The sequence below is a fragment of the Triticum urartu genome, chromosome 3 (assembly GCF_003073215.2).
Source record: "Triticum urartu cultivar G1812 chromosome 3, Tu2.1, whole genome shotgun sequence".
Lineage (NCBI taxonomy): Eukaryota > Viridiplantae > Streptophyta > Magnoliopsida > Poales > Poaceae > Triticum > Triticum urartu.
The window spans coordinates 642,656,090-642,670,259 of NC_053024.1; positions in this window are offsets into that span (position 1 = coordinate 642,656,090).

Here is a 14,170-nt window from a genome sequence, read left to right on the forward strand (position 1 = left end):
TTGAGCTCCGAACACCACCAACCGTCTAGGGCGCCAAGGCACCCAAGAGGAACAAGCTTTAGGTGCCCAAATACCCAAGAGTAATAAGCTTCTCAAACTTCACTTCCACGTATCACCGTGGAGAACTCAAACGGATGCACCAAATGCAATGGCAAGGGCACACGGAGTGCCCAAGTCCTTCTCTCCCAATCCCACCAAAGCAACTAATGCTAGGGAAGAAAATGAGAGGAAGAATGAAAGAAGAACACGAAGAACTCCAAGATCTAGATCCAAGGGGTTCCCCTCACTTAGAGGAGAAAGTGATTGGTGGAAACGTGGATCTAGATCTCCTCTCTCTTTTCCCTCAAGAACTAGCAAGAATCATTGGAGGGATTGAGAGTTAGCAAGCTCGAAGAAGGTCAACAATGGGGGAAGAACACGAACTAAAAGGATAAGGTTCAATGGGGAAGAAGACCCCCTTTTATAGGTGGGGAAAAATCCAACCGTTATGCTCACAGCCCGCACCGAGCGGTACTATCGCTCCAAGGAGCGGTACTACCGCTAGGGCGGTAGTAGCCCTTTGAAACGCAACGGCGAGGAGGAAAAAAAGCCATAAGAACCGTCGGAGCGGTAGTACCGCTTGACATCACAGTACTACCGCTAGGGGTAGCGGTACTACTGCTAAGGGTAGCGGTACTACTGCTTGCGAGCGGTACTGAAAAATTACATCCGTGTCTACCACCGCTGGACTTGTGACGAGTTTTTGGTCCCGAGCGGAAGTAGCCACGGAAGTAGCCGCGGTAGTACTGCTCCAAGCGGTAGTACCACTCCCAAGAGCGGTAGTACTGCTCCCAAGGGCGGTAGTACCGCTCCCAAGGGCGGTAGTAAGAAATTACTTCCGCTCCTACCCGCGGTAGTACCGCTGCAGCCTTTTCAGAACACCAAAACTACCACAACTTCTGCAAACGGACTCCGAATTCGACGAAACCAAGTTTTTTGGAAAGCTAGCGACAAGGGCTAACACAATCTTGATAGAAATACAAATAATAAGCAAATGAGAAAAGGCCCAAAATAAAATGGTGAGAACCCTTGCTTGGATAAGACCGGTAAAACCTCCAACACCGAAAACATCATGGAAGACGCATGCAAACTCTATTTTCGATGAACTCAAGCTTGTCATCAAGATGACCATAAGCTCTAAGACTCACAAAGAGAACCAAACAAGAACCAAGAAACATGATGCAAGGATGCAATGGTTTGAGCTCTCGACGAACGATACGATCAAACTACTCACTTGGGAGCCCCCCTTGAAAGTACGGTTATCGATTCTATAACCCGGTCTCCCAACTACGACCATGAGACCGGTAAAATAGAAAACCTATCAAGGGAAAACCTTTGCCTTGCACATGATCCACTTGAGCTAGATGATGACGATCTTGTCCTCCTCAAGATGGACCACCTTTCTTGATTGCGTTGGGTCGATGGAGACTAGATGATTGCTCCCCCATACTCCACTATGGGTGAGCCACTCTTCGTCACATCTTCACAAGTCCATTGACACCACAATGGATGGCAAGCTTCAAGCACTTGATATCTTCATGATGCTCCACTTGAACTTGCACACGGCAATCTTGATGACGATCACCACTTGATGTCATCCTTTCCATGGGTTGTATGATATCTTCCTCTTGATGCAAGCCCATGGACACGTACCTAACCCCACATAGACTCTCACATAGACCATGGGTTAGTACACAAAGTGCAATGGACAATGCTTACCATACCATGGGATCACTTGATCCCTCTCGGTACATCTTCTACGCTTTGTGAGTTGATCAACTTGATTCACTATTGACTTAGTCTTGATCAACCTTGAATCTTTCCAACTCTCTTCGTTTGGATGATGTCTTGAAGGTAAACATGAATGATCACACAATCTTCTTCTTCAAGACATGCTTGCAATAAGCTCAACACTCACCTGACCAATCTTTGGATAATTCCTTAATAGCACCTTGGTCAACCCATAAACTCCTTGAAACCAACACATGGACTTCAAGAAATGCCTATGGAAAAATGCTTCAAATATAACTCAATGCAACCATTAGTCCATAGAGAATGTCATCAATTACCAAAACCACACATGGGGGTACCGCATGTCCTTTCAAGGTATACATATCCGTATTGCCTAGCTCGCCTTCCACGCCAAGTAGAGTCCCATCCGTACACGGGACGAAGTCTTCAATCTTGTGTCTTCATAGTCCAACAGTCCGGCTGTCCGGAGACCCCCTTATCCAGGACCCCCTCAAACATCCTCTTGGTTGTGCATACGTTTGGAACCCGTGTCACGGCTTGGATTGGAACGACGAGCAAGGACACCGGAGCCACCACCTAAGACACACACAAAACACAAACACACACGAGAAGCGACACGGGTCAAAACAAAGACCACAGCAAAACAAATGAAACTAGTAGAAAGTGCATATGGTAATTTCCATGAAGAAGATTTGACAACAGCCGTAGTACTGCCTGCTCGCGCGGTACTAATATTTTAGTGCCGCTCCTAGTTGCGGTAGTACCGCGCGGTGGCACGATAGTACCGGGGCTCAGAGCGGCAGTAGAACTTTAGTACCACGGCCCGCACGGTAGTACCGTTCTTGAGAAGCAGTAGTACCGCACCTGCTATGCGGTAGTACCGCACGGCATCAGATCCGAACCATCTGAATCTGAGAACAACCATGACAACAAGGCGGTACTACGGTTGATCAAATCTACCACGGGACAACATATCAAGTACAATTTCTATGCATCACTAGTATCATACATCCTACTCTTGCAAAGATTTGGCCTAAAATCTCAAGAACAACATGCATCTCCCCAAAAACCTAGAAGCGGAAGCACGAACAAAAGAGAGAGGGATTTGGGGAGAAACCTTGTTCCATGGCAAGAGGAAGTGGTGGGGAACGATCCCACCGGTTGGAATCCGAGGAGAGCAGCCGGGGACGAAGATCCAGCGAGGGTCTCCAGCGCCGTTCTTGAGCGAGAGAGAGAGAGAGACCACGGGGAGAGAAAAGGACGAATGGGTATGGGGAGTTGGAACTCCCCATGCCCGCTCTTAACCCCCAAGCGCCCTCGTTAGCGTGGTAGTACCACACGTCATCGCGGTAGTACCGCCCGGGCGGAAGTACCGCACCAAGGACGGCAGTACCGCTCCCCTAGGCGGTAGTAAAAAATTACTGCCGTGCTGGGTGCGGAAGTACCGTGCGCTCCTCACGCGGTAGTACCGTGGCAGGCCGTGGTAGTACCGCGTTCTCAAGAAGATGCAAGTTTCAAGAAGGGGAAAACGAAGCATATGCAACCTTCAAGCGAACGGACACACAAAAAGGCTGACACAAAAGAAAACTGAAACAAGAACGACACGACGAACGAAAGACAAGAGACGAGAAGGACTAAGACACTCAGCACAACCTCTCTAAAGAGAGGGCGTTGTCCGGAGCCACCTATGTTTGAGTCAATTGGTATGGCACCGCGAAGAATTATCCTTGGGCCCATGACCAAAACTCGTCTTTGAAGCACAAGTACCATAAAAAATGGCTAATGTGAAAGAGTTGATTAATTTATGCATAATGTGGGAGGGAGAGTTCATTGAGAGAACAACACTCCCCCTATGTCCATGCCTACACCTAAACGAGATACCAAGTTGAGTATGGTGGGATGTGCACGGGTTTAAGCAACATTGCTCGAATCAATGATATTTAGCTCATGCCTTAACTCGTGAAATCTTGCTTCATCCAAGGGCTTCGTGAAGATATCTGCAAGGTTATCAAGAGTGTTGACATAGTTGAGCTCGATCTCCCCTCGCCTAATATGATCCCGGATGAAGTGATACCGAATCTCAATATGCTTCGTCTTGAAGTGTTGCACCGGGTTGAGAGAGATCTTGATGGCACTTTCATTGTCACACCAAAGAGGCACTTTGTCACAAATGACACCGTAATCCTTTAAAGTTTGCCTCATCCATAGAAGTTGCGCACAACAACTACCGTCAGCCACATACTCCACTTCCGTGGACGAAAGAGACACGCAACTTTGCTTCTTGGAAGACCAACTCACCAAAGAGCAACCAAGAAACTGGCACCCTCCGGAAGTTGACTTCCTATCCACTTTGTCTCCCGCCCAATCCGAGTCCGAATAACCTACAAGCTTGAAGTTTGCTCCTCTTGGGTACCATAAGCCAAAGTTTGGGGTATGAGCCAAATATTGAAAGATTCGCTTGACCGCCACAAAGTGACTTTCCTTAGGTGCGGCTTGAAACCATGCACAAATTCCCACACTCAACATGATATTCGGTCTAGATGCACAAAGGTAAAGCAAGGAGCCAATCATGGAGCGATATACCTTTTGATCCACCGCTTTACCATCGGGATCTATGTCAAGTTGGCATTTGACGGGCATAGGAGTGGACGCCGGCTTGACATCACTTAGCTTGAGTCTCTTGAGAATGTATTGAGGGTATTTGGCTTGGTTGATGAAGGTTCCTTCTCTTCGTTGCTTGACTTCGAACCCGAGAAAGAACTTCAACTCTCCCATTGTCGGTGTTCTAGGAATGGGGGTCCCCAGACTTGCCTGCCTGCGGCCTGCGGCGTGGCTCAAGTGGGGGCCCAGCGCGGCCCATCTTCATCAGCTCAAGCTCAAGACCCTCGCGAGGAGCCAAGCCTCGCGGGGCAGACGACAGAAAGCTTCCTCAGAGGCAGCCTCATCCGGCAGGCTCGCGAGGAGGCGGAGAGATCAAGGCGGGGATACCTCGCGAGGAACCCGTGACGCAAGCCATGATGATCGAGACCAGGTGGGCGCCAGCCTGCGCAGTGTCCTTGTTTCCCCTTTGGTGCAAAGGGGGCAAGCACAGGCCGAGGCATCGGGTAAAGGTTACCATTCCGGTGCAACAAGACCAAGACCAGCAGAGCGGCAGGACGGAGGTCACCGTGGAGCCCAAGACGGCGTCATCACCAGTGCTTTTGGCAGCCGAAGACCACCTTTGGTCAGGATACCTTGTACTATATGTTCCCCTTCAAAATGGCCAAGTGTTGGCGCCCTCCCCGCTCATTATTTGGGGAGAGGCCCAGGGCCTCTATAAATAGAGCTAGCCACCACAGAGTAGAGACACACGGAGAAAATGGCCTAAGATCTAGTAGAACCCTAGTAGAGAGAGAGAGGCGACTGAACTCACCCTATCAGTTCATCGCACCAGCTGAAGAACACCTCTCGCGAGGCTGTTCTTCCCGTGTATTGTTCATCATCAGCCCCTGAGGCAATCCACCACACCACACACTAGAGTAGGGTATTACACCACAACGGTGGCCCGTACCAGTATAAACCTCGTGTCCCTTGTGTTGTTTGTTGTTTCCAGCTTAGAACACGCGAGGAGATTGGACGTAGATCGGTAGGGGAGAGATCTTCACGCGCACCCCAGGGTTCGAACCTCAAGGGTCTGCTGGAACCCGAAATCCGACATTTGGCGCGCCAGGTAGGGGTGCACCAGAATCTTTCTTCCGCTGTTCACGTGTGATCTTCCGTCGTGTCCATGGCTGACGCTCGTCGGGCTCGCGCTGAGTGCCGGGCTGCTCTCGCCACCCGCGTCGCCCAGACGACGCCCGTCGGCGAACGCCCTCGTCGTTCCCCATCGCCTGCCGCCGACGCTGCCACCGGCCCGGCGGGGAACGAGCAGCAGGCCTCGTCCCACTATCCTTCGGTACGGAGGGAAGGCCGCACCGCCACACCGTTGCTGACTCCAGCTGCTTCATCGTCCCATGCCTGTCGCGCCCCCATGGACGCGCACGCCGCGCTGCTCCTGGCAAGAGAGCTCTTGCACTACCGCCCCATCGACGACCTCTACGAAGACTGGCTCGCCCACATCATCGAGCTCGTCAGCGCCGCGGGGCCCCCCCTTGCCGTCCCTCTCGCTGCCTCGCTCTCCATTCCGCGCAGGAGGCGAGGATCAGGAGGTGCCTCCACCACCTCCTCCCCAAGGAGGCGCCCTGGCTCCAAGGCGCCACTACTAGAAAAAGGGCTATAGATGGAATTGACACTAATGGCGCACCAGACATGTGGTGCGCCATTACTATATACTAATGGCACACCATGTGTTGGTGCGCCATTAGTGTGCAAATACTAATGGCGCACCACGTCCATGGTGCGCCATTAGTAATTTTTTTTAATTTTTTCAAAACTACTAATGGCGCACCGTGGGAGTGGTGAATGGCGCACCACATCCACGGTGCGCCATTAGTAAAATTTTTTTTTTAATTTTTTTTCAAAACTACTAATGGCGCACCATGGGGTGGTGCGCCATTACTAGTTCAACTAGTAATGGCGCACCATGCCACGGTGCGCCATTAGTAACTTGGCCCAAACATTCGCCCGAATGCACCCCCTCGTGGACCGCCTTTTCAGTTTAAAAAATAATAAAAGAAAATGATAGAAATGTCAAAAAAAAATAAGATTCCCATGTGATATGTGGTCTAGTTGTTAGCAAAATTTACAAACATGAATTTTCGACTTTTTTGCAAAATCTCTCGAGAATTTGTAAAAATGGGCATAACTTTTGCGTACGAACTCAGATGAAAAAGTTTTTTATATGAAAAATCATCTACTCGAAAAGTTACATCCGAATTTAACGGGGGGACCCTCGTTAAACATTTTCAAAATCCTCAAAAACCTAACAGAAAAAAAGATACAGGGCTTTTAAGATCTGGAGAGGCAAAAAAATTCAAAAAAATTCAAACTTACTAATGGCGCACCTGCCCATGGTGCGCCATTAGTATCTTCCCGCCTTCAAAATTAAAAATAAGTCAAAAAATAAAAAAAAGTTACTAATGGCGCACCTGCCCATGGTGCGCCATTAGTATCTTCCCACCTTCAAAATTCAAAATAAATCAAAAAAATAAAAAAGTTAGTAATGGCGCACCTGCCCACGGTGTGCCATTACTATGTCGTATATATGGCTGGGCGCACCTCCTCCACTCCATCTCCTCCTCTCCTCCACTCCATCTCCTCCTCTCCTCCACTCCATCTTCCCTTCTCTCCTCCACCATACTACCCTCCTCCTCTCCGGCGACCTCCTCCTCCTCCTCTCCGGCGACCTCCTCCTCCTCTCCGGCGACCTCCTCCTCCTCCTCTCCGGCGACCTCCTCCTCCTCCTCTCCGGCGACCTCCTCCTCCTCCACCTCTCCGGCGACCTCCTCCTCCTCCTCTCCGGTGACCTCCTCCTCCTCCACCTCTCCGGCGACCTCCTCCTCCTCCTCCTCCTCTCTGGTGACCTCCTCCTCCCCCTTCTCTCCGGGGACCTCCTCCTCCCTCCTCTCCTCCCCTCCCCTCCCCTCACGATTTCTCCTCCCTCCTCTCCGGTGAGCTCCTCCTCCCTCCTCTCCTCCCATTCCCTCATGGTTTCTCCTTCCTCCTCTCCTATGCTTTGGTGAACTCCTCTCCGGCGACCTCCTCCTCCTCTCCGGCGATGTAGGCGAGTGCCTCTCCGGTGACCTCCTCCTCCTCCTCTCCGGCGAACTCCTCTCCGGCAAAAGAACACGAGAAAAGAACGTACAAGATCCAAAAACAGGAACAAAATTTGAAATAATATCGTGCCAAAAAACGAGCAAAAAATGGGCAAAAAAAATCACGATCCAGATCCAAATTCAAAATTCAAAAATAGCAATGGCGCACGGTGGGGCTTAGACGGTGCGCCACTACTATTTTCCCGCCTTCAAAATTCAAAAATACTAATGGCGCACCGTGGCCTATACTAATGGCGCACCAGTGGCCTATACTAATGGCGCACCGTGGCCTATACTAATGGTGCACCAGTGGTGCGCCATTAGTAAAAAATACTAGTGGCGTGATACTAATAGCGCACCAGTGATGCGCCATTAGTAGGCAAAACTGGTGCGCCAAGATCGCGTCCCTGCACCTCCACGCCAAGACCCCGCTCTGCTCCAAGCGGCGGCGTGCGGTAATCCCCAGGAGCAAGCCCAGTACCAGCAAAAGGCACCAGTGGCCATAGCAGGCTGCCGTGCCCTCACCCCCGAGCTATGCGGCGTCGCATGGCCAGGCAAGTTCAAGCCTGACTTGCCCCCTCGCTACGATGGCACGGCGGACCCTGCGGAGTTCCTGCAACTATACAAGCTATGCATCGAAGCCGCCAACGAAGACAAAAGTGTCATGGCGAATTGGTTTCCCATGGCGCTCAAGGACGGGGCCCACACCTGGCTCATGAACCTGGCTCCTGGCACAATCTCCTCCTGGGACGAGATGCACACTCGCTTCATCACCAACTTCCAGGGCACTCGCGATCGGCCCCTGGCCGTGAGCGATCTGCGCCGCATCAAGCGGCAGCAAGGGGAAACCCTGCAGAAATACATCCAACGCTTCAACAACGCTCGCCTCAAGATCCCCAAGGTGACTGAAGAAGCCATCATCTCGGCCTTCTCCGATGGCGTACGTGACGTCAAGATGAAGGAGGAGCTAGCAATCCATGAAGACCTGTGCACATCCCTGGAGCTGTTCAACTTGGCGACCAAGTGCGCCAGGGCTGATGAAGGGCGCCTTTCACTCCTCGAACTCCGGGCTACCGACCTAGAAGAGAAGAAGCCCAAGGCCAAGGACGTGAAGCGCAAGGGGGCTACCGTGCTTGCAGCGGAGCCAGACACCAAGCGAGGCAGGGATCAGCCCGAGTCATCCAAGGGCAGCTGGTACTACATGTACCATGACCTCCACACCCACAACACCAACGCATGTCAAGAGCTCAGGGCCGTGAGAGATGGACGTGTCGGCCTACGCCTCGAGCGCAACGACAGGGGCTATGGCCGAGGAGGAGGAGGAGGTGGCGGACAATGGGAAGACCGTGGCCCTCGCCAAGGGTGGCATGACCGACCTCGCGAGGATCACTGGCAGGACCAGCCTCACGAGGGAGGCTGGAGAGATCAGCCTCGTGAGGATCGCCCGCGCGGCAACGCAGGCCTTCCTCCTCTGCCGCCACCGCCAAGGAGGAACGAAGACCAACATCAGGATGAGGGGGCTGGGGGCTTCCAGGAGCCGCGTGCAATCGCTTGCATCTTGGGTGGCGCGCAGGCCCCAGCCTCACAGCGTATCTTCAAGCAGTTTGCTCGCGAGGTGAATGCAGTCCTCCCCAAGCTTGAGGCCACGCGCCCTCTCAGGTGGTCCGCGTGCGCTATCACGTTTAGCTCAGCGGATCAGCTCAAGTGTGCGGCAACGGCCAGAGTCCTCCCGATGCTTTGCTCCCCAGTCATCAGCAACGTGTAGGTCACCAGGACCCTCATTGACGGTGGAGCAGGACTCAACGTCCTGTCCGTCGAGACGTTCGACAATCTCCAAGTGTCGTACGATCAGCTTCAGCCAACCAAGCCCTTCTCAGGAGTCACTGATGGTTCCACTGTTCCGATAGGGCAGGTTCGCCTTCCGGTCACCTTCGGGCAGTGCAACAACTACCGCACCGAGCTCATCGACTTCGACGTCGCCCACATCCGTCTGCCATACAACGCCATCCTCGGGTACCCGGCCCTGGCCAAGTTCATGGCAGTGACTCACCATGGATACAATGTCCTCAAGATGCCAGGAAGCGGTGAAGTCATCACCGCACCCTGTGAAGAAAGGGACACAGTGTGTTCACTTGAGTGCGTGTTCCAAGCCGCAGCAATCGAAGACCCGGACCGCAGAAATGGAAGACTTCCCGAGGTGACCCCCAAGAAGAAGAAGGCTTCGCCTGGCCCAAGCCATCAGGAGGCAGGCGCCTCCGGAGGTGTTGGGTTAGGATCTGCGCCCAATCAACGAGTGCCACCCTCTCTCGCATAGGAAGGCGCTCCCGGCGCCCTCCTCAGGCAGGGCTCGGGGGCTCTTTCTTGGAGAGCCACCGACCTTGCCAAGGTCGCGAGGGAGGCGCTCGGGCACCATTTGGAGGGGTGCTTCCAGGCACGTTTCCCTCAGGAAGGTACAAGGCAAGGAAGACCAAACCCTCAGGAGTTCATCGCAAGCAACACTCAGGAGCTACATGAGTCGAGAGTCATGCGCGGCAGCCGCCACTTGTCCGCCATGGCCCCACATCCAGGCGAGGATGGTGGGCTGCGCGTCTGCGTCGACGTGCCAGGGCTCAACCAAGCCGCATCTTAGGAGCGCCTCTGGCCTTCGCGCGTGGGGCGCTGCGAGGGTCCACCTCACAGCTACGTTCGCATGCCTTCCGGCCTACCGAACGCGGTCGCCGCTCATCAGCGCTTGCTGAGGAGCATTCTGGAGGCTCAGGAGGTCAGGCATCGTGCGGTCCTGGCGGAGATGGAGATGGCTCTCGGAGACCCACCTGTGCCCCCGGAGCCTCCTGAGGTTCCTGGGCCCGGGGGCTCATGAGGGTCGGCGTCTTCATCGCGCACCGCCCGCTTCTTCAGCATCACTCCATCTTCAACGGCACTAGGTGACATCTTTCTAAGTTCCGTTTTTAGCTGGGAGCACCCACAGGGCCGCATTATTCCCAGGTCGCGTGGGTCCGTCCCTGCGGCATGTATCTGTTTTGCTTATGTTCTTTACTTACCTTGTTGGGGGCGCTCCTCGGGCTGCATCATCCCTGAGCTGCTCGGGCCTGGCCCTGCGGCGTTTTCTTTTCCCGTGTCTACTTAAAATGAATTTCCTTCTGCGTGCTTAACATACCCAACCTAATCGCCTGCTCGATTGATGCCTACCTATAGAGCCGCTCGCTCTGGCACGACATCTGCTCACGGGTCCGTCCCTGCAACACCGAAAAATCTGAGTGGTCGAGCTCTGGCCGCGGTAGCCCCGCAAGGCGCCACCTCACCAGGCCCTCAGTGCCCCAATCACTCCCCCAGAGCGACCAAAGGTTGGCTGGCAACCGTAACAACAGGTCTTGTTTCTCTTTATGACTGGTGTGCAGGACCTACTCCAGGAGCAACACTAGGGACATCGCGAGCTGTCTCTCTCTCTCTCTCTCCGGCACGGACCGCTTGCATGTTAAAAGGGGGGTACCTGAGCATCGCGACTCATGGACTCCTACTGGCTCTCCAGCCCTCACCCCTTGGCCTTGACCCACGACATCGCGACCTGTCATACCAGCGGCGGCTGAGCTCGCTCGAGGGCCGGGACCTGAGGACATAGAGCATTAAGGAAAGTGTGGGGGAGTGGGAAGAAGCTCGCGAGGACCTAACCCAGTAGCGCCTCAGCTGCCACCGCTCGGGCTAGACGCTTCATCGAGGAACTACACCTAAATCAAGCTTACAAGAATTGGATCAACGCAGCGCAAAACCCTCGCCCAGTGCGGCTCTGTCACAGCAACGTTACCTTCCTTTCTCGCCCAACGAGGGCTGCTTGAGCGCTAAAGGGGACCTCCCGAGCATCGCGACTCGGGGGCTCTTACCAGACCTCGGGCCGCTCACCTCCTGGCCTTGACCACGGCATCGCGACCTGGCATACCAGCGACGGCTGAAGCCCGCCTGGGGACTGGGACCTGTCAGCGTAGAGCGCCAAGTCCTCGCGAGGATAGAAAGGGGGAGCCGAGCTGAGACAGGACAAGCACCTCACATTGATTCATATTAAGGATATAATATTCATAAAAGACATGGAAGACGCCTTACATACCCCCACGGGGTGTTGCTTCGATTCCTCGCAGGGAGCAAGAGTTCTAATCCTAAGGAACGCTAATTGCCCGCACCGCCACCAGGGACGCCATCATCAACAGTGGGCTGCCCAACGTCGACGCCAACCCCATCCAGATCAGTGGTGCCGGCGGCTGGACGCAGCTGCCCCGCTCCGAGCACCGCATGAGTTCGGGGGCTCGTAGCTGTCGTCGCTCGTCTCCAGAGTCGCGAGGATCTCGGGGGAGCCACTGAATTCCCCAGCTCCTCCGCTGCTGCCTGAGGAGCTACTGGAGGGCCGACGGGCAGGCCAGGTCCTCGCCGGGTCATCGCCCTTGCCGCTCTCCCTAGGGCAGCACTCCAGCCGGCGCCCTTCAGCATCGAAGACCTTGAAGAGCATCAAAGAGGCGCCATCATATTCAAGATGAATTACGAGGGCGCCTACCATCCGGCAGACCCGGGCGATTTCGCCCCAGCCCCAGGTCATGAAGACCTTGCCCGGAGCGACGACCGTGACCTCCGCTCTGGTCGCAAGGGTGCTGCAGTCAGCGTGCTGCAGCCAGAGCTCTAGAGCCCCGCTCGGTGGCATCTCGAAGGCGAAGGAAGGAGGGAGGCGAATCCAAGAGCTTGGAGGCATGGCGGCATGGAGCACGAGCTCGCGGGAGGAGTGTTCGGCATGGACTCCAGGAGGAACGATGCGCACCACTGTGACTCGCTGGCGTCGACGGTGGCACCGTCGATGTTGCTCGACGCCTTCTCCCGCAGGACCTATGACATGGGCGTACAAGGGTAGCGGATACCCAGGCGGCGGCCGCTCGTACCAGGGCCTCGGTGCCTCCTGCTGAGCACCCTCATCTCGGTGGCGGAGGACCAGCCGCTTCTTCGGCGGAAGTGGGTCAGGACCCTCTCGGGGGGCCTTTCCTTTCTCCTCTGCAGAGAACTGGCAGATTGGTGCCATTGGCGTGAGGAGAAGCAAGAACAAGGAAGAAGAAGGGAAGGAGCAGCAGGAAGGGATGGACTAAAGGGGCTCGCCCAGCCCTGTACTTATAACCGGAGGAGGCCAACTGCCGAGCACCAGATCGCAGGTAATCATGACTGTTTTCTCTGCATGCAGGGACTTGTCAAGTTATGCAGTTGCCAAGGCGTCGTGGGGAAGCGCAGACGCCCACGTCCAATCAATCGCCACGCGGCGCCCAAGGCCACAGGCTGTTGGGGCCCGTGGTGCTTCGCGCTTGCCCCTTCGCTTTCCTGCTAGGCCAAGCCCGGGCGCGCCTTGGGCCCGGGGGCTACTGTCGGCATTCTGGGAACGGGGGTCCCCAGACTTGCTTGCCTACGGCCTGCGGCGTGGCTCAAGTGGGGGCCCAACACGACCCATCTTCATCATCTCAAGCTCAAGACCCTCGCGAGGGGCCAAGCCTCGCGGGGTGGACAACAGAAAGCTTCCTCAGAGGCAGCCTCATCCGGCAGGCTCGCGTGGAGGCGGAGAGATCAAGGAGGGGATACCTCACGAGGAAACCGTGACGCAAGCCATGACGATGGAGACCAGGTGGGCGCCAGCCTGCGCAGTGTCCTTGTTTCCCCTTTGGTGCAAAGGGGCAAGCACATGCCGAGGCATCGGGCAAAGGTTACCATTCCGGTGCAACAAGACCAAGACCAGCAGAGCGGCAGGACGGAGGTCACCATGGAGCCCAAGACGGCGTCATCACCAGTGCTTTTGGCAGCCGAAGACCACCTTTGGTCAGAATAACTTGTACTATATGTTCCCCTTCAAAATGGCCAAGTGTTGGCGACCTCCCCGCTCATTATTTGGGGAGAGGCCCAGGGCCTCTATGAAGGAAATATGCCCTAGAGGCAATAATAAAGTTATTATTTATTTCCTTATATCATGATAAATGTTTATTATTCATGCTAGAATTGTATTAACTGGAAACATAATACATGTGTGAATACATAGACAAACAAAGTGTCACTAGTATGCCTCTACTTGACTAGCTCGTTAATCAAAGATGGTTATGTTTCCTAACCATGAACAATGAGTTGTTATTTGATTAACGGGATCACATCATTAAGTGAATGATCTGATTGACATGACCCATTCCATTAGCTTAGCACCCGATCGTTTAGTATGTTGCTATTGCTTTCTTCATGACTTATACATGTTCCTATAACTATGAGATTACGCAACTCCCGTTTATCGGAGGAACACTTTGGGTGCTACCAAACATCACAACGTAACTGGGTGATTATAAAGGAGTACTACAGGTGTCTCCAAAGGTAGATGTTGGGTTGGCGTATTTCGAGATTAGGATTTGTCACTCCGATTGTCGGAGAGGTATCTCTGGGCCCTCTCGGTAATGCACATCACATAAGCCTTGCAAGCATTACACCTAATATGTTAGTTGTGAGATGATGTATTACGGAACGAGTAAAGAGACTTGCCGGTAACGAGATTGAACTAGGTATTGGATACCGATGATCGAATCTCGGGCAAGTAACATACCGATGACAAAGGGAACAACGTATGTTGTTATGCGGTCTGACCGATAAAGATC